This window comes from Cebus imitator, unplaced genomic scaffold (assembly GCF_001604975.1).
Source record: "Cebus imitator isolate Cc_AM_T3 unplaced genomic scaffold, Cebus_imitator-1.0 Scaffold151, whole genome shotgun sequence".
Classification (NCBI taxonomy): Eukaryota; Metazoa; Chordata; class Mammalia; order Primates; family Cebidae; genus Cebus; species Cebus imitator.
In genome coordinates, this window is record NW_016107466.1 from 2,881,539 (window position 1) to 2,902,630 (window position 21,092).

Consider the following 21,092-nt stretch of genomic DNA (forward strand, 5'->3'; position numbering starts at 1 on the left):
ATCTGAGTGTTGTAATAACACTTAGTTTAAAACACAAATTGTATCTGTGTACACAAATATTTTTTCTTTAGGTCTTTATTCTTTAAGACACACACACAAACACATTTGCCTACGGCTACACAGGGTCAGGATCACCAGTATGACTGTCTTTCACCTTACATCTTGTCCCACTGGAAGACCTTTGGGGGCAATCACATGCTTGGAGCTGTCATATCCTATAATAACAATGCCTTCTTCAGGAATACCTCCTGAAGGACTTGCCTGAGTCTGTTTTTTATATTGTTATATATTATATTAATATATAATATATTAATACCTCCTGAAGGACTTGCCTGAGTGTTTTACATTGCTATAAATATAAATATATATTGTTATAAATATATGTATTCAATAATAATATACTTGTATATTAATCACATATATTGTAATTTTAATTTGTAACATATTATATATGAACACAACTTAAAATAACAACAAAAATTATAGTATAGTAAACGTTAAGTGATAGAAATTTTGAAACTCCATTTTACCATTATAATCTTATGTAACCATTATATGTGGCCTGCAGTTGACCTAAACGACTTTATGCCACACACAATTGTACTTTACAATCTTTAAAATGGAAGTGTAAGATGACAATTCATAAAGGCCAATACATCAAACCACTGGTTCTACTTTCCTTCCTTGCACCCAGAGCAGACATTAGTAATTACATACTGCAATCTTTCCTTTTTTGTGGTACTTAACAACACACAGCTCTTTAGACTGTTACTCTCACTTTATAAACCTTAAAATGCTACATAAAATATCCAGGCATTCCCAGTACTTGGCGATCTCAAAAGTCCCTTCTAGATCTCACATTCTGGGTTTCAAAGTATACCTGACCTGTAGATTTTCTACTGATTTAAATCTGTTATAATGTATTTGGCTAATATTATCAAATATTATCAAATATAATGTATTTGGCTAATATTATCAACACATTAATCATTGTGACGGGTGCTTAGAATGCAAAACCAGATAGTCTCTTGCCTCTGTGTATCTAGGTTTGACTGTCATTGGTTTGAACTACCTGTTTTCAACAAGATAGGAGCATGTTTAAATGTGCTCTTCAGTTAAATCCATGTGTGGAGAAACGTCACCGGTTATCTGATTTTTAAAGCATGTATTTGCCATTGAAAGGTTTTTATGATGACAGGCATGAAGACACATCTGCTGCACCAACAGATATTTTTGGCTTACCCTCTAACTTCAGTCACGACTGAGGTGGGCACTTTTATGTCTGCTACGGCTACTGTCTTCCTGCTAACAATGGTTCACTGTGGCTGCATGTCTTCGTTTCCTCCTCTGAGTCTTGTTTGATGCCGCCAAGCCGTGCAAGGCCCTGAAGGCATGCAGTGCACAAGCCTTCATCTTCCTAGGGGCGTCACTCCATCTACGATGAGTGCGCTGGGGGCGAGAGGGACAAAAGCTGTTGGATAAATGCCTCTACATCCTCTGCTTCGGGAGAGAAATTCCAGAGGCTCTGCGTGCTTCTCGGGAAGTCCTGACGTTATCAAGCCCTCATTGACACAGAATTGACCTCAGTAATAAACGCACCTTTTTCTTGGCTTGTTCTGTTTTTCTGTCTCACTTTTCCACTCTCTTAGTCCTAGTGAGGGACTGTGTTATAGAAACTTCTCTTCCTGGGCCCTGGGCATGGTTTCAAATGCAGGGATTTCCTTTGAGCACCTCCTCCATGCCTCCATCCGGGAACCAGAGGGGTTTCAAATGTAAAGTTCTTTGTCTGACTTTCGAGCCAGGTAGGAAAAGCCAGGTGTGGTTCTTTGTTCCCAAATCCCGCTGAAAGCTCCAGGGGGAGGGGCTCTGTAACTCAGAGTTGTGGACCAAGTAGCCAATCCGATATCAGAGTCACAGATCAATCACTCCGGAGGAAGTTTGAAAGAACGCCTCTCATTGGACAAGAACATCAATGGGGAGGGAATAATTTAAGAGTTAAAATTTCAGCTGCTCCTACATGTAGGACTGCTTCTCTGGATCCCCTTCAGCCATAGCCTGGGAGCTGTCTTCTGTCTCTCTCTCTGTCTAATAAATCGCCTTTCTGCAAAACTCTTTGGGTCCAAGATATTTATTCCAATGGCAAACTCAGCACACCTTCGGGGTCCCTTTCCCCATTTTGGGGGTTTAGCTAGGCCAAGAACCTCTTTGGAACTGGGAGGTGAGTATGCTTCCCCGGTTACAATAGTCCCTAGGACCACTTCTCAATTAGACATCTCATATTGCATCCAAGTCCTTGTCTTCAGCTCTGTGTTCAGGAGAACCAAGATAATACATTACATGTCTTAGGTTTATTTCAAAATCATTTACAATAATCAGTGTCAAGAACACCAAGTAACAGTGTTAAACTACTTATAGTCATTTCCAGAAACTGCATTTAGAAAATAATTTTATTCACTCTTCCTTGGTTTGATCTCAATTTTATAACCTCCATATAGCTGAATTTTTGTAATAAAATAAATATTTATAGTTGTTAACCCTTAAAATAATCTGGTATGGTGACTTTCAAGCTGTTTTTATTTGCTCCTCATGATTCTTAAACAAAATGTAATATCAAAGCTCCAAATTATGGGCTAAAAACATACATATATACATAAAATGTGTGTATGTATATATATATATATATATATATATATACACACACACACACACGCACACACGCACACAGAGACATATATGTGTGTGTGTATATGGAGCTTTACAATGTATACACACATACACGCACATATATGTGTGTATGGAGTTTCACAATCATCCTCTTTCCACATTATCAATGGGAGAGAACATTTAAAATTTTTGCTTAGTATCTGTGTAAGTTCTTGTTGTACAGTTGGGAGGAAAGAAACTCTAAGAAAGTAGACAGAGCAGAGAAATTCACAGGGGCTGCTCTCTTTGGGCTGGGGTTGTAAAGAGTGATAAGCAACATGGGAAAAAATTGGAAAGAAAATAATCTATAATAGTAACTGAGACATTAAAATAAAATCATTGATAAAAGAGAGAGGCCTCTGGTTGTTTGGGGCAGGTAATGAAAAGAAGAGGAATGTGACTTTGAGTACATTACTGAATGATTTTGGGGAAAGGATCCCATCACGTGTTTCTCTTTAGGAAAATTCATCTGCACTCCAGGCTGGGACTTACATATCATGGTATTATATGGGTTATAGAGTCATTATGCGGGTCATATATACTTCTTATTAAAAGGAGCTCTCTGTGTTTCTAGAGGCATCGGGACTCAGCTGCTCATGCCACGCCAGCCTCATATGAATTTTTATTCCTTATGGGCCTCTGGAACTCTTAGATCAATCAAAGTTGAAGACCATCAGACCATACTTTCTACGTTAGGAAAACTGTGGGGGTGGGGCGTTGAAACAGGTCAACGTTTTGAAGATATACAGTCTAAAGCAGAAGAAATATCTCCTCTAAGTTGACATGGAGAGTTAAAAGATAGAAGGCATTTACACTATTTGGTGGGAGTGTAAATTAGTTCAACCATTGTGGAAGACAGTGTGGGATTCCTCAAGGATCTAGAACTGGAAATATAATTTGAATCAGCAGTCTCATTACTGGGTATATACCCAAAGAATTATAAAACATTCAACTGTAAAGGCACATGCACATGTATGTTTATTGCAGCACTGTTCACAATAGCAAAGACTTGGAACCAACCCAAATGTCCATCAAAGATAGACTAGATAAGGAAAATGTGGCACATATACACCACGGAATACTGTGCAGCAATAAGAAAGGAGGAGTTCATGTCCTTTGCAGGGACATAGATGAAGGTGGAAACCATCATTCTCAGAAAACTGACACAAGACCAGAAAACCAAACACTGCCTGTTCTCACGCATAAGTGGGTGTTGAACAATGAGAACACATGGACCCAGGGAGGGGAACATCACACACCAGGGCCTGTCAGGGTTGGGGGGCTGGGGAAGGGATAGCAGCAGGTGGGGGTATTGGGGAGGGCTAACATTAGGAGAAATACCTAATGTAGATGACAGGGTATGAATGCAGAAAACCACCATGACACGTGGTTACCTATGTAATAAACCCGCATGTTCTGCATATGTACCCTAGAACTTTAAGTTTAATTTTAAAAAGTTAAAAAAGTAGTTATTGTATATGTATCCCAACTAACTTAAGTGAGTGTTTTTCTCATCTTACATTAGCCTCACCCAGAGTCTTAAAAATTATTGCTAGAAATGTAAGTTTCTTTAAATTTCTTTAAAAGAACACAAGTATTGCTAGGGGGTTTTAATGATTCCATTTCATCCATTTCTTGTGATCAGAACTGGCGGATTATTGCTGCCCCTAGAACATACTTTGCAGTTTTTTTGTCTTGTTTTGTTTTGTTTTGTTTTGTTTTTTGTTTCTATTTCCTCCAGGGAACTATGTGTTTAACCACAATAAATCACACACACCTGCACACACACACACACAGACACACACATATAAATGCGAAGGAAAAATAAAAAAAAACTGTATATAGACAAGTAGTCTAATTACTTTAAATTTGCACCAGAATTAGAGGAGTTGGAGGTTACTACAGTTCAGCAGAAACTAGAAACTTAAGTATAAGAATAATTTAACTATTGTTAAGAGCAACAAAAGCATCACAGTTCTATGACCAGGTTGGAAGTATTTGCTTAAGGTTGAAACAAGAGAACTCTCAGATTTGAGAGTGGAAAAAATGAGATAAAGTGACCCAAAGTTCTGGCAGCTGATGGATTTCAGGAAGCGTTTGTGTGTCTCTCTGCCTCCTTCCCTATTTCTTCTGCCCATGATCCCATACAAGCATTGGTCAATGTACAATAGAACTACATAGAATCCAAGCTCAAAATAGTTATTACATACTTACCTGGCAGGGGAGATACCATGATCACGAAGGTGGTTTTCCCAGGGCTAGGCTTATCCACTGCACTCCGAATGTGCTGACCCCTGCGATTTCCCGAAATGTGGGAAACTCAACTACATAATTTGTGGCAGTGGAGGACTGCGTTCGCGCTTTCCCTGTTTTTTTAAATTTAAAAACAAAAAAACAAAACAAAATAGTTATTACAATTTGATAACAAAACATTAAATTAGTTCACCTTTTTCTCTCTATTTGGCTTAAACTCAGAAACTCTCTGGGTAGCCAGAATACCATAAACAGGGTCCTGAAATTCAACCCAAGGCCAGCTCCTAGTAAATATATATATATATATGGTGTTACCCAAGTTTGACTCTGGCTCATGAAAAAGCTGTCAAGAGGGGGGTTATTTAAAAGAGCTGGGGACTAGAGGCAGAAATCTATTCGGGCGTGGGAGAGACGCTTGGTAGTGATTTGAGCAGTAGGTGATAGAAAGAGATCCAGCCAGACATACACAATATTGGGTAGACAGAAAAACTGAATATACTATCAGACTCCAATATGGTAAAAAAAAAAAAAAAAAAAAAAAAAAAAAAAAAAAAAAAAAAAAAAAAAAAAAAAAAAAAAAAAAAAAAAAAAAAAAAAAAAAAAAGCTTTTAAGTCATTTATTTATTGAGCTTGTACGCTTTCATTTTTCACCTACTGTGTGATGAGATCCTTCATGGCAAAAGTTATGTCTTATCCACTCCTGAATTCCATTCTTAGGACCTGGAACATAGTAAATGTCCTATACATGTTTGATAAGAATATCAAAGCACGTATATATGGGACATAGGATATGAAAGAATGGTAGAGCTCCATGACTAAACAATCTTCAAACTCTTGCAGATTTTCTTCCTCATGCTATCTGCCAAAATTTTTAAATTTTCAGCATTTACTTCCACAAAGATTATTCTACTCTTTAAATTTTAATGTAAGGCATCCAAGAAGTTATTTTTTTTTTCAAAAAGTAGAAAGAAAATTAACATAGATTATACAACAGTTCAACCTAAAGAAAGTGAACAAAGAGTCAAATAAGTGTTTTAAGGTTAAGCAATAAAGTGAATAAGAAATATGAAAGATTAATGATGGCAAACATTTATTAAGAAGTATAGTATTGGTTGGGCGTGGTGGCTCATCCCTTTAATTGCAGCACTTTGGGAGGCCAGGCAGGCAGATCATGAGGTCAAGATCATCCTGGCTAATAAGGTGAAATTCCTGTCTCTACTAAAAATACAAAAATTAGCTGAGTGTGGTAGCATGCACCTGTAATCCCAGCTACTCGGGAGGCTGAGGCAGGAGAATAGCTTGAACTGAGAGATGGAGGTTGCAGTGAGCCAAGATCATGCCACTGCACTCCAGCCTGACAACAGAGCAAGACTCCATCTCAAAAAAAAAAAAAAAAGAAAGTACAGTATCTTATGAAGGTATTCCATATTTGTAATTTATTATCTAACAGTGAGTGCCAACTGTTGGAAAGGGCAAAGCATTTAGAATACAAAACATATTAAAATGGAATTCTTGTCTATCTTCTTTGATTATTTGGTATTTTTATCAGCTGTTTTCAATAATCCAAAGACCGTTAAATTCATTTAGCAATATATCAAGGAGATGGCTTGGTGCAGTGACTTTGGCACTTAAAAAGATATGGCAACTTGCAAATGATAGCTTTTGTGGGTCTTATACCTTTCAATTATAACTGAGGTTACATATTACTTTTTCTTTGAAATACACAAAAATATTTAAATAAATTGTCTTGTCTAGTGGCTGCAATACAATGAAAGCTTAGTGACATTTTCCCACCAAGCATCTTCTCTTTCCTACTCATTTTAGGTATTCAAGAAGATGGTGGCATCAAGGAATTGATGTCCTGTAAAGTGAATGGAACTTCTAGCAGTAGCACATAATCAGCACTGCAGTTCAGAAACAGATTTTCTCTTTTTTTTTTCTTTCCAACATTTATTTTAGGTTCAAGTGGGTATACGTGCAGATTTGTTACATGGGTAAATTGCATGTCACAGGGATTTGGTGTATATATTAATTTATCACCCAAGTAATGAGCACAGTACCTGACAGGTAGTTTTTTGATCCTCATCCCTTTCCCACTCTTCACCCTCAAGGAGGTCCCAGTGTCTATTGTTCTTTTCTTCGTTCCCGTGTATACTAAATATTTAACTCCCCCTATAAGTGAGAATATGTGGTATTTTTTTTCTGTTCCAGCATTAATTCACTTAGAAAAATTGGTCTCCAGCTCCATCCATGTTGCTGCAAAGGAGTTTATTCTTTTTATGGCTGTGTAATATTCCGTGGAGTATATGGACTATATGCAGGGCTAAACCGTGAAACTTTGGAGTCAGGAGATTTTTACCACCATACAGCTGAAGTCATCATTAAATAAAGGGCATACTCTGTTGATCTCTCTGAATTCTACTTCAGATTAAAACTTATATCAAATTAAGTCTTTACAATAATTTTTCAAGTTAAACAAGTTATTCTCATTTTGCAGCTAAAGAAACTTATCTCAGGTCATGCCTTTAAAGTACAAGTTGCTTTAAAGATAGTGAAATATGAATTCTATCTTATCAGTTATTATGTAACCTTGATTATGTCAATTCCATTCTCTGGCTTTCATTATTTCCACCTGCAAATGGGAGAAAAATAAGATTTACATCTCAAAGTCTTTATCCTGATCTATCACTAATGAGAGTATATATAGGAACAAGGGTAAGAACACATGAAAAGGGAGAAAAAAGAAAGATAAATGAGTAATCCAAAATTAATAACTTTATCACTCTATTAATTGATTATAGCTGTCTATTCCCTGTTTATTAACAATTTTAACATTGAAATTGTGTGTTCCAAATTCCTGATTCTATTTTTTTTTCTTAAAGTAAATCCACGGATAGACTCTGGGGATCTTGTAAAGATCATAAACAACACAAGTTTTCTTTTGCCCCCTGCTGAAAGCTTGCCTCATTCATGATCTTATTCTCAGCCTGCACCATTTATCTCAGTGGCAACTAAAAAAACCCTGGGATTAGCCATTAACCAGTTAATAGTACAGCCCCCCAAGGCTTTGGGCAACGCCACCTGGAAGTACAAATAATCACAGGCAGCCTGCTCCCTAGAGAAGGAGAACAGGCCCTTGGTCAATGAGGTGAAAACAGGATGAAGGATGATGAGCACAGCCTCTAGTCTCTTCCCCATTTTATTCCTCTTCTATTCTAATGTAAAGCTGGGTTAAGGACATGTGACATCATTTAGAAGTTAGTTTATGGTTAACATTACAAAATAAGTGCCAATATCATTTAATGTTTGCCTTGTTTCTATATGTTTAATTAATTCATACATCCATTCATTCAAAACATATTTCCTGTGTACCTTCTTTGGGTCAAGTTTGGTGACAGCCCTCAAGGACACATATGTAAATATGGATCCTGACCTCAAGAAGCTCATTACCATGGAAGGGGAAATAAACAAGTAAACACTTATCTACTTTTCTCAACAAATATCTTTATGTGCCTAATGAATTGTAGGCTGGCATTGTACTGGCTACTGAGGATTAGAGGCACGTCGTCAGAGCCTCATGGAGCTCAACGTATACATTTCAACATAATGAAAGTTTCACAGTGTGTTGCATATCAACAGGAGCTTATGCTGGTCTTCCACTAATTTCCTTAACTTGTTAAACTCATTCTTATAACACCATGTTTAAATTTTTTGTCCCTTCTATCTAGAACAACATTTCTCAGCTCTTAACAAGACAGGCTCTTGTTCATATTCAGGTCTTAATGACAACTGTACTTCAGAGAGGAGTTTCTAGCCACCTACAATAAAGCAAACTTCTGCCTCTTCCCACAGTTATTCTAACTCATTACATTGTGTTACAGCTTTGAAAGCACTAGATATTTTTCAAACTCTCATTTATCAGTTTGCCTATTTGTTTACTTATCTGAGAGTAGGGAATTTATCTTCTTGTTCAATAAAACACTGATACATTTAGTAATATACATTAAGATTTCTCCATGACTTTTCATGGCTTGTTATCTTATTTCTTTTTAGTGCTGAATAAAATTTCGTTGTATGAACGTACCCCTGTTTATTTGTGATGATTACCTTTAATTTTTTTAATCAGGATATAATGTACATAACCATAAATGTACCACTCTGGTATGGGATGCTCATGATGAGAAAAGTTTCAATGTGGAGGGGAGAGGGTATATAGGAGCTCTGTACTTTCTGCTCAATCCTGCTATAAATTTAAAACTGCTCTAAAAACTAAGGTCTAATTTTTAGAAAGCCAAATTAAACCACCAATACAATAAATAAAATGGATTGGCATATAATGAATTTCCTTTAAATATTTATTTTTTGTTGTCATTGTTGAGACAGGGTCTTGCTTTGTTGCCCAGGTTGGAGTGCAGTGGCACAAACACAGCTCATGGCAGCCTCAAATTCCTGAGCTCAAGTGATCCTCCTGCTCCAGCTTCCCAAAGTGCTGGAATTACAGGCATGAACCACTATGGCTGGCTGCCTTAAAATATTTACTGACTGAGTGAATAGCTGAATAAATACATGGTGCTATGAGGACAGGAAAAAGGAGCATCTTCTCCAGATTTTGAAGGAAAGGAAGACTTCATGCAAAAGGAATTGAGTGATCTGCTGTGAAAAAAAAAGAGTTGCATTAAAATAGAAATTGGACAAAGGAGAGATTTTCCAGGCAGAAGGAGCACAGTGTTCAGAATCACAGACTCACGTGGGAGAGTATTAGGTCTTCTAGGAGCTACAGGTATGTCATGCATGCCTGAGTTGTGTGTGCATGTTTGGAAGTGGCAAAGGAAGGGTCTGAATCAAAGGCAGCAGAACACCATGACCACACTGATTTGCTAAGAAGCTTGGACTTTATCCTGCAATGAGCAGGATGACTTGGAGTCATTTTAAGCAAGATAGCACAAACATAAGTATGCATTTCACAAGAATTAATTTGGTGGAAGGTTGGAAGAAGATAAATATGAAAGCTGAAAAGTTGGTTTCTCATCTCTTTAAAGAGTCCAAGCAGGCAAAGCTGAGAAAAAGAAATAAAGCTCTGGAATGGTGAATACAAGAAGAGTATAGATTTAAGAGTTATTAAGCATGTAGAAATAATGACAAATGTTAAGAAATTGATTGTGAAAATGAGAGAGAATAACAATGACCAGGGTGGAATCTACCTTGACTATCTGTGTAGTTGGTGGGGTATATAAGATTACTAAGAGTTTTGAATAAATGAACCGAAGTGTGCTCTAACTGAGGAAAGGAAATAATCTTTTAGCAACTTATCTTCACAGCAGCCTTAGTACATTGAAAAGAAGCTAATTAGTCCAGACTATCAAACCAGGCACTCCAGAGAGTTCGTGGTTGAAACTGAAAATTTGGAGGAATTAGCATGAATGTCATAATTCAATTCACCTATCCAAGAGCAAATAGATTCTGTAGATGGTGTAAGTTTCAAACTATTCTTTAAGTGTGGTAGAACATTCATATATATGTTCTAAGGATTTTCTAAGAATTCTATAAAGTTAATCACTATTTCTGGGGCATTCTGCTGACTGGTCAATTTATCTCTGATTCCAAAAGTCAGTAACAAAATGCAAATTGTATCAACATATCTATAATGACCACCTGGAGAATGTATTGAATAGACTTTTTATACTTGTCAGTGTAAACTGCAAAGGCAACGCAGCAGGCTAACCTGGGTTTGAATCGTGGGTCTCTGTTTGCCACTAGAGGCAACTGCTTGGACACGTTTCTCAACTCCTCTGAGCATAGGTCTACATTTTAGAATAAGCATAATGAATGCACAAGGTTGCTATGAGGATCCATGATTACAGATACAGAGCCTGATGCACAGCGAGATAGTCAATAACATTGCTTTTTAAATATCAGGACTACAATGATGCCATTATGCAACTAACCCCCAAACGTTCCCTTGGAATAAAAGAGTCAGCTCTTCTGGCTTTTAGCAATAGTACAGGATTGCATTTCTACCCCAGCTCTATTCATCGCGAGGGGGGCCCTTTGCCTTTTGCAGAGAGAATGCCAGAACGAAAGGGCTGGAATGAGTTTTGTTTTCCTATTTCTGTGCCATACGAATGGTGTAGTGTTATCAGCTGAGATAATACTGCCTGTAAATAGCTCTGAGTGAATTTGTTTGGCAAAAACGCAGGAAAAGATTGACAGGATCTTAAACAGCAGTAGTCAGGGAGGCTGTGGCTGGAGTATTGACAGCGAGTGATTTCGTGAGTAATGAAGAGCGTTACATGATTAAATTTCCCGAAGCGTGCAGTGCCTGCCGTGTGTACTTGCTGACGATCGCCACCCTTCTGTGTTGCCGACCAGCCTCACTGCTTTTCAGGCAGGATCAATAGGATTAGAGGATTTGCACAGAGAGCTTGCCTGTGGCTTCTTGTTAAGGGTATAGGGTGCCTTACAGTTTTCCTCTCTGGCGTTTTGCACCATCCCATGTATTAATCATATAAAAAGCCATCCCCTGGTTCTATTTTATGATTATTTTCTCTTAATACTTTTTCCCCCAGACATCAAATTTATTTATTTATTTTTGACAAGAGATTTGCAGAAATAAGCTAATGCCCAAGACAGCATCCAATCTGGCCAAATCCTACACATTCTTTAAGGTGTAGCTCATGAGACTTACTTAGGATAATGCACTGCTCTCAGGTCCTGGTACAGTGGCCATTTGGTAAATCATCTACATATACTTGTTTCCCCAGAGATTTTTAGCTTCTCCAGGACAGAAACGTTTTTCCATTAATCTTTGTAAATCCTGTACCTGATTATATATGTGTGTGTGTGCATGTATATATAATTATATATGTATGATTATGCATATATTCCATAGTCTATGCTCAATGAGAATTTGGAATTTGGTACATTTTTACTATGTGGTAAATTCTAAATGCAATTAGCTTAAATTATTCATTTGTAAAACAAGAATTATCTCAGTACCAAACCCATGAGGTTGTTGGGAAGATTAAGTAAGCTTCAGAGAGGCTTAAGAACATGAGCCAATGACAAAGGTAGTCAGTGGTGGGGCCAGTATTCAAATATGCTCTATCTGAATTAAAAGCCTGTACCATGAAACATTTTCTTCTACTGTTTTCTGAAAATAACAGAAATTCCATAAGTCCATCAGTTAGGCATATTACATGTGTGAAAGAAATGAAAGAAGGATACGTGTGTGTGAGTGTGTGTGTGCTTTTTAAAATATTTAAGTAAGTTCTCATTGTGTTACTCTTAGACCTCATTTGCCACGTCTAAATTAGATAATATGCCACTTTTTTTGTTTACTTATAAAGTCAAATGACTTGTCCAATGTTCAGTGAACAAAACCACACAAGACAATTCAGGAGAAGAAGGGTTAATCGGAACCACTTCTTTCACTCCATCATCACACTCCACTTCTACCCAGTAAAATGCCTTCTTCTTGAAACATGACACTATTAGCAACCAGAGTTGTGTGTCCAAGCCAAAAATCACGTTCCCCTTTTTTCTTGCATATCTCAGCTATTAGTATTCCCTATGCTTAAATGTGATAGGCCTGGCTAATTATTTTCACAGCATCACCTCCCAGGTAGTCTAAATGCTGCATACCAGCTGTCTCCACTTGCTTTGAAGTCTTGCTGAGCCTTCCACTGTCTTCTTACGTGCCTGGCAGGTAATCACAGGTGGAGGGAGACTAAAATTATTTTTTAAACTTGGACATCTGTATTAAGTTATCCTAAAACTTCAGTGTAAAAGGGGAGAAAATACATTTAAGCATTTATTATCTAGCAGGCAATTCTTATTACACAACCCCATCTATTTTATATTTTGAATTTCCTGCACTTGTTTCAAGCATAAGTGTCTACCTTGCTCTGACCGATAATTGAGTCGGAATGATGAGTTAATTAACAATAGTAAACAATTACTGAGACAGATTAAATGAATTTCACAAGCAAATTCCCCTTATCAATAGTATGTGTTTATTTTAAACACATATATGAGCTTATAGCCTATGAAATTATGTTGGCCTAATGAAATAATATCTGTAATAACACTGAAAATTCAATAATATCCAAATGAGTGTGTAAACAAGTTTCAGTGCTGTTATTTTGCAAACTATACAGCCCATATATAACTTACAGAGAAATTTAGAAAACATTTGCCACAATGTAGTCTGTGTATTCATTTCTGTACCTTCAAGAAAAAATCTCTAAAACCATAATATTGTGTATGTAAGATCTGTTTGTATGTATGCATATTTGAATATTTGGATTTTTATGGGGCTGACAAGTAATTAGTAAATAATATCTAATATATAAATGAAAAAAAAGAATAAAGGATGCCAAATCAATACAAATGTATGGTGGTATGGAAGGTATTCCTACCCAACAAGGTAATATTTGAACAGATATTTGAGTGAATTGAGGGATATGGGCCTTGGAGCTATTTGGAGAAACATTCCCCATGGTAAACAGTATAAATATCGAGATGGATATTTGTAGGAGAGAGAGAGAGAGAGAGAAAGAGAGAGGAGAAAGAGTGAAGCTGACATGAAACTCTTTAATTTTCTTTGATTTGATATTTAAGACCATGGAATTTCCACTTAGTATGAGAAGAAAAGTCTCTTATTTATGTATTTATTTATTTAGAGACAGAGTCTCACTCTACTGCCCAGGATGGAGTGCAGTGGTACAATCTCGGCTCAACTCAACCTCTGCTTCCCAGGTTCAAATGATTCTCCTGCCTCAGCCTCCCAGGTAGCTGGGGTTACAGGCATGTGCCACTACACCTAGCTAATTTTGTATTTTTAGTAGAGATGAGGGCTCACCATGTTGCCCAGGCTGGTCTTGAACTCACCCACCCACTTTGACCTTCCAAAGTGTTAGGATTACAGGAGTGAGCCACAATGCCTGGCCTTATTCTTTAGAAGTCTATATAATTACTTGGGTTTTTTTCTTCCCATCCTCTCTTCATCCCATGACATCATGACATAGAAACAAAACAAGCATTACTCTGAAGGACTTCAGGGCTGGCAAGTTTAACCAAATGAGAAGACATTGCTTGGTCTCTGATAGAGCAGGACTGTGGCTAGAATTAAGTCTAAGTCTATTCCTGAAGGGGCCTAAGCAAATGAAAATACTGAACTCTGCCAGAGGTCATGGACAAAGACCCAGGCAGACTGAAGATTCATGTTGAATCATCACTTCAGCTTCTTCTGCAGAGTTGCATAGAACACATGATCACTACCAATTCAAAATTAGTCATGTTTTGTCTTAATGGCATGCATTTAATTTTGCTTATTAAGTGAAGTTATTTTCAAGACTGTTGCTCATCCACTCCACTGGGTAAATTATACTTCCTCAAAGTGTAAGTCCTTCCAAGAACCTTAGAATGTTACTTTATTAAGAAATAAGGCAGTTGCAGATGTAGTTAGTTAATATGAGGTCACACTGGAATAGGATGGGACTTAAATCCAATATGACTGGTGTCCTTCTAAGGAAAGGGGGAGGCACAGAAACACAGGCACACACGTGACTGTAGAGGCAGAGATTGGAGTTATGTGAGCCAAGGTACCCCAAGAACCGGTAGAAGCTAGGAGAGAGACGTGAAAGATCCTTCTTCTGAGACTTCAGGAAGGAACAACCTTTCTGACACCGTGATACAGAACTTCTTTTACCCTAAACTATGAAAGAATACATTTCTGTTTTACTAAGCCACTCAAATTTGTGGTACTTTGTTACAGCTGCACTAGAAAACTAATATATCAACTACCTGGCAGGTCTTAGGCTAGCTGTTTTACCTAGGATTATTACCTCATTTGATCTTTTGCCCCCACCCAGATTCAAGGAGGATAAAGTGATTATACCTATGTCATTTATGTAGCAAATATTAGACAGCTACTATGACCTTAGCTGTGTGTTAGAAATAGAGGTGGAAATGAGAGATATGAGGTACTGCCCTTAGGGAGATCGATTATACAGTAATGTTTATTCATTCTTGTTAGATGTTGTAGACTGTTTCCATGAATTTAAAAATTCATACAACAAGAAAGAGACTGGTTCAGATGCAGTGGCTCATGCCTGTAATGCGTGATACCAGCACTTTGGGAGGCCAAGGCAGACAGATCACTTGAGGTCAGGAGTTTGAGATTAGCTTGGTTATCAGAGTGAAGCCTGGCATGGTGGTGGGCACCTGTAATCCCAGGTAAGTGGGAGGCTGAGGCAGGAGAATTGCTTGAACCAGTGAGGCAGAGGTTGCAGATAGCCAAGATCATGCCATTGCACTCCAGCCTGGGTGATAGAGTGAGATCATTCTCAAAAAAATAAGAAAGAAAGAAGAAAGAAAGAAAGAAAGAAAGAAAGAAAGAAAGAAAGAAAGAAAGAAAGAAAGAAAGAAAGAAAGAAAGAAAGAAAGAAAGAAAGAAGGAAGGAAGGAAGGAAGGAAGGAAGGAAGGAAGGAAGGAAGGAAGGAAGGAAGGAAGGAGAAAGAAAGAAGAAAGAAAGAAAGAAAAAGAAAGAAAGAAAGAAAGAAAGAAGGAAGGAAAGAAGAAAGAGAGAAAGAAAGAAAGAAAGAGATTGGCAAGAATTAATAAAGCCATACTGTAGTGTCAGAATCATATAGATTGTAATAGTCTCCTATATACTTAGATATGCATAATTGAACATAATAAATCGTGACCAAAATATGATCCCAGTTGTTCTTATTTTTTTCTCATGTGTGTATGGGTTTAAAAGTAAAAGATAGGCATTAGACCAGAGTCGACCTATGTGTATGTAGAAAAATGACATTGAGTCTATCTTCTCACAGTATAGTTCCCTTGGAACCTACAAAGGTAAGATGAATGTAGAATCATGCATTTCACTTTTAAAACGTGGAATCATGCATCCCTGTTTACTGTGAATCTCTTGTGTTTTAGACAGCATCTGTAATTGGGGAGCTGTGAGTTGACTTGCAGGTCCTGGCTATGCATGACTAGAAATATAAAAGATGCATAGAATACTGAGACTGTAGCTTCTTGGTGTCCATGTGATTCACACACACTTAAATTAAACAGTCTGTGGGAACCATACATCTCCTGTGTAGGTAAAGGAGTAAGAAAGCTGTACACTTTCTTATCTGGATATCTGCTGGGTGTCTCAATGGGATTAAGTGCAGCCCAAGTTTTATTTCCTGTCCTATGTCATCCTAATATCTAATGTAAAAGATTAAGTGTCTATAATTAGATAGATTTCTATATTTGATCAGATATAGTCAGGGATAGATTCCTGTATTTGTTCTCCAGACTTCTAATCTGGCATGCTTTTCCTTTCTCAACATTCCGACTTCTGGGCCTGTAACTACTCCTATAAATAATTCTCATTTTCAGTCTAACTGTCCTTTGAGCCCTGAGTTCCATAGCATGTCTCTCCCTGACCTCATCATCGTTGTAGTAAGGTTTGAACTACAGAAAGAGCTTTTGGTGAATTGACTACCAAGATTACCATAGTTGCAAGCTTCATGTGGGGAAAACAAATTATAGCATCAAATTCCATTTTCTTAAGTTAACAAGGTGCTGAAAAGCTTTGAGTTGCATCAGTTACCCTTTTCCCATGAATAGCACGGCATTTTGCTTTAAGAGCTGCCCCTCTATGGAACACCATCATGTGAATAGGAAGGGACACTGATTTATAGTGCAGCTCAGTTGGCATAGCCTAGTCCCTGTTTATAGTGATGGATTCCACAGTGAGCACATGGTCCAATTTGGAACATTATTACATGAGAAACGTTTGCTGGTGTTTTAGAAATAGAAGTTTCTTCTCTCTTTTGGAATTACTGGAAAAGATAGTGTTGCTCACTCGGAAACTGGAGTATGGAAACACAAAGTCAGAAATTATGTTTCTATTATTGTCACCATGAAATCATATTACGGATGAAAGCAAAGAAAGATTTGCAAAGAAAAATATCAGGAGACCGAGTGTGGTGGCTCACGCGGGTAATCCCAGCACATTGGGAGGCCGAGGCGGGTGGATCACTTGAGGTCAGGAGTTCGAGACCAGCCTGGCCAACATGACAAAACCCCATCTCTACTAAAAATACAAAAATTAGATGAGTGTGGTGGTACCCCTGTAATCCCAGCTACTTGGGAGTCTGAGGCAGGAGAATCATTTGAGCCTGGGAGGCAGAGGTTGCAGTGAGCTGAGATCGCGCCATTGCATTCCAGCCTGGGTAACAGAGCAAGACTCTGTCTCAAAAAACAGACAACAAACAAGAAATCAGGAGACCCACAGTTTTGTCTCAGTTATATAAGCCAATGGATCCCTTTGTTTAATTATTTATTTGTTTGAGTTTGGGTTACAGATCTTTTGTTAATAAATGGCATAAGCTCTGAAGATTTAAGCAAAAAAACAAAAACTTTAGTTGTACTTTCAAATTCTGGCTTTCTAATGTCAGTCAGCTAGATCTCATGTCCAAATATCATTGTTAAGTACTTGCTGTAATTTTGTATGAAAAAAATAATCCTGAATAAGCTATTTATGCTTGGGGACTTTTGACAATGGCTGTTCCATAAAGCTACAGAAATCTGATTTTATGTGTATTTTACTGCATTCTCTAAATATCTCTTCATCTCTTTTGCTTTCTGACATATGTTTTGGTCAACTTCAATAAGCACATTTTATTACCCAAATCTCCACGTGGCTCCATCCAAATAACTTAATGTATCTGGAATTTATGAGCATGGTATCTCTCTCTCTCTTTCTCTCTCTCTCTCTCTATATATATGTATGTGTGTGTGTGTGTGTGTGTGTGTGTGTGTGTGTGTGTGTATACTGAAATCTCTCTCTATATATATATATGTATACATATGAGAAATAAGATAAATCTAAGAGAAATAAGTGAAATCTCTCTCTCTCTCTCTCTTTCTCTCTCTCTGAGACTCTGTCTCAAATATATACATATGAGAATAAGTGAAATCCTCAAATTCTCAATCTCTCTCTCTCCCTCCTAGAGAGTGAACCCCGGAGGTGAATCTCTCTCTCTCTCTCCTAGAGAGAGAGACAAATTGAGAATTTGAGAATTTCACTTATTCTCATATGTATATATTTGAGATGGAGTCTCACTTTGTTGCCAGACTGGAGTGCAGTGGAGCGATCTTGTCTCACTGTAACTTCCACCTCCTGGGTTCAAGCCATTCTCCTGCCTCAGCCTCCCAAGTAATTCAAACTAAAGGCGCACACCACCACTCCCAGCTAACTTTTGTATTTTTAGTAGCGATGGGTTTCACCATGTTGGCCAGGATGGTCTCGATCTCCTGACCTTGAGATCTGCCTGCCTCGCCCTCCCAAAGTGCTGGGACTAGAGGCATGAGTCTCTGCACCCAGCCTATATTTTTAATGGATCAATATGAGGTTAGAATATAGTTTAATGTTAATATCTGCAAAATATCTGGATGAGAAAGTAGTTTGCATTTTTGCATGTTTCATAATTTATTTTTTTAATAAATATGTTAAGAAAACAACATAAAAAACATCCATGTATCTATTGACCAATGTAATAGATGGTAACATTTTGCTGAGGGTTTTTGTTAGTTCTTGTTGATTCTCATATTGCAAGTATTACTTCTAGGTTTTCTCTTTATTTTCCTGAAGTAACTCCTTTAATATTTCCTTCAACAAATATTTGAATGTTAAACTTTTCATTCACTGCCTGAAAAATATGTCACTCTTGCATAACAGTTTACCTAGGTAAAGAAATTCATCTAGGTGATAAGTTTTGCTGTTAACTCTGAAAATAACAGTCTATTATATGTTTTTCTATTGAGAAGACAATTGTTATTTCTAATTTTTGAACATTTTTCTTAGGTAATCTTAAAAGCAGCTAAGAAGAAAGCATACATATTCTTCTTGCTCTGATATCTTGCAGTTTTACTATGATGTGCTTTGTGATTTTTTTTTTTAATTCAGACTGGGATCTATAGAGTTTCTAGACCTGAAGATTTATATATTTCAGTAGTACTGAAAAGTGTGAGCTATTATGTTTGGATAATTCCTTTTATATCATTCTCTCTATTCATCAATTATGTAATTCCATTTTACTTGTAATGCTGTACCTTTTCATTCTCTCTTCCATGTCTTTTAACAATACTTTTAATCTTCTTTTCCCTTTGTTTCACTGTGCCATATTGAGTATAATTTACTTGAATATATATCCTACTTTACTATTGTTCTGTTCAGCTGGGTCTATTCTGTGACTTGTTTTTGTGCATTTAATCTTTGCTTTCAATAGCTTATTTGTCTCTTTCCTTGGTAGAATCATTTTCCATATTTTATTATTTTTATTCCTAAATTTAAGTTATGCATGCTATTTGACAGACCTTTTTGTTAAGGATAGTTCTATTATATGATATTCTTGAGATTCTAATTCTCCAATATGCTGTTTTCACTTATTCTCATTGCTGGCAGATGGCTATCTCATTTGTTTTTGCAATGGGAGATGGTGTGCTCAAAGACACAGGGCCTTTTTTTTTTTTTTCTTCTTTTTTTGGTTGGAGGGTAACAACCCAACTTTGTTTGCAGGAGTCAACTTCAAGAGAACTTTACATTTGCTTTGTCAGGTATCCTAAAATTATCACCAGCCCAAGACCAAGCTTTATATTAATTTCTTAACTTCTGCATCCCGGAATCTATGAGTCAGTACACAGCCTGTGGGAAGGATGGGCTACTCTGTTTCTGACATGAGGTTTGTGTTTGTGTTTGTGTGTGTATGCTCCTGCATGTGTGTTTTCCTACAGCCCAGTAGAAACAGATGAGGTGCCTCGCCACCTTTCTGTATGTTAGGTAGACTTTTTCCTTTCACCGATAAAGCAATTGAATGATTTCAATGTTATGTATTAAAGCTTAGTTACAATTTCTTCAAACTTTCTAGCTCAAGATGTTGCCTTTTTCTTTTCTTTTCTTTTTTATTTTTCAAACTGATAGCCCACTCCAAGGGTAGCTGCAATGCTAATTCATAAGGGTAATACATATCTTCAAGTTCCGTTTTTACTTCTTACCTCCTGAGGATTTAATTTCCTATTGAACTCAGCTATGCATTCAAATTTTTTATTGTTGCTACATATCAACTACCATGGCTAAAGATTTATTTCTGGAGGGATTTAGGTTAACTTATTCTGCCATCCTGCCAGATTCCTGGGCTATATATTTGACACATTATTTTTCATTTAATCCTCTGAAAAGTCATATGAGATGGGTAAATTATCTCCACTTAAAGCCACATTTTTTAATCTGCAGATAAATGTGGCATCATACTTTAAATTTTACAACTAGGAAGTGACAAATTTGGGATTGGGACTGTAATCCAGCAGACTACATTGCTCAAGCTTTTACTCATATATCAACACGTTTCCCACTGGAATGAACTAGAATCGTAGGTAGGTACAGATTATGAGGTTATAAACCTGGAAATTTTTATGGGTCTTTCCAGTATTATATTGTACAAATGATATCATCATTACCCAGTGAGAAGAAATTATTTGTCGCATGTCCAAAATCTATTAATTTTAAAACTCTGAATTGAACAGGTTTCTTTTTTCTTTCAAATGCTGCAATTTTATTCCACCTCATCTTGTTTGCAATTGACAAAGTAAGGATGGTATGAAATACTATTCAGACACCAGAGATTTATGTCATCTGCCTTTACATCCTCATGCAGGATTGAAAGGCATAGTCACAACCTCCCTAAGTACACGTTTCAGCTCTGAGATGTCAACACTCAAAGCTCCCAACAAAGGAGAAATTGTAGACAAGAGGTGTCTTTTCTTGGAAGGGTCTCATTGTGTGTCAGTCCTAAAGGCCTTTAAAAATGATATCTAAGGGTGTGGCTAGAAATATCAGCAAAAGAGACTGGTGGCATAGAAATGGAAAATAATAGTTTATGCACAATACACAACCTAGAGTTTATGGCTCAGATTTTTCTAAGTAAAACAAATCTGTTTTCACTTCTCTATGGGTGGAGTCATTCATGGTGAACATAGAGAGTCTTAATAACAATTTATGAGCAAAGAGGGAACAATATCTAAACTGATAGGCTTAAGCTTTGGTAAAATAATGCAGTCAAATACAGTGTTT

General features: G+C 37.1%; 1 long non-coding RNA gene and 1 other non-coding gene across 2 annotated transcripts; both read left to right on the forward strand.

Annotated features, from left to right (window-relative positions):
* The first annotated feature begins 1,103 nt into the window (after positions 1-1,103).
* LOC119473356 lies at positions 1,104-5,053 on the forward strand. Its single transcript, XR_005202564.1, has 3 exons — positions 1,104-1,114; positions 2,862-2,866; positions 4,925-5,053. It is a non-coding gene; the product is annotated as an uncharacterized LOC119473356 (long non-coding RNA).
* Positions 4,910-5,073, forward strand: LOC119473361. The gene has a single exon (XR_005202569.1). It is a non-coding gene; the product is annotated as a U1 spliceosomal RNA (small nuclear RNA).
* The last annotated feature ends 16,019 nt before the right edge of the window (positions 5,074-21,092 follow it).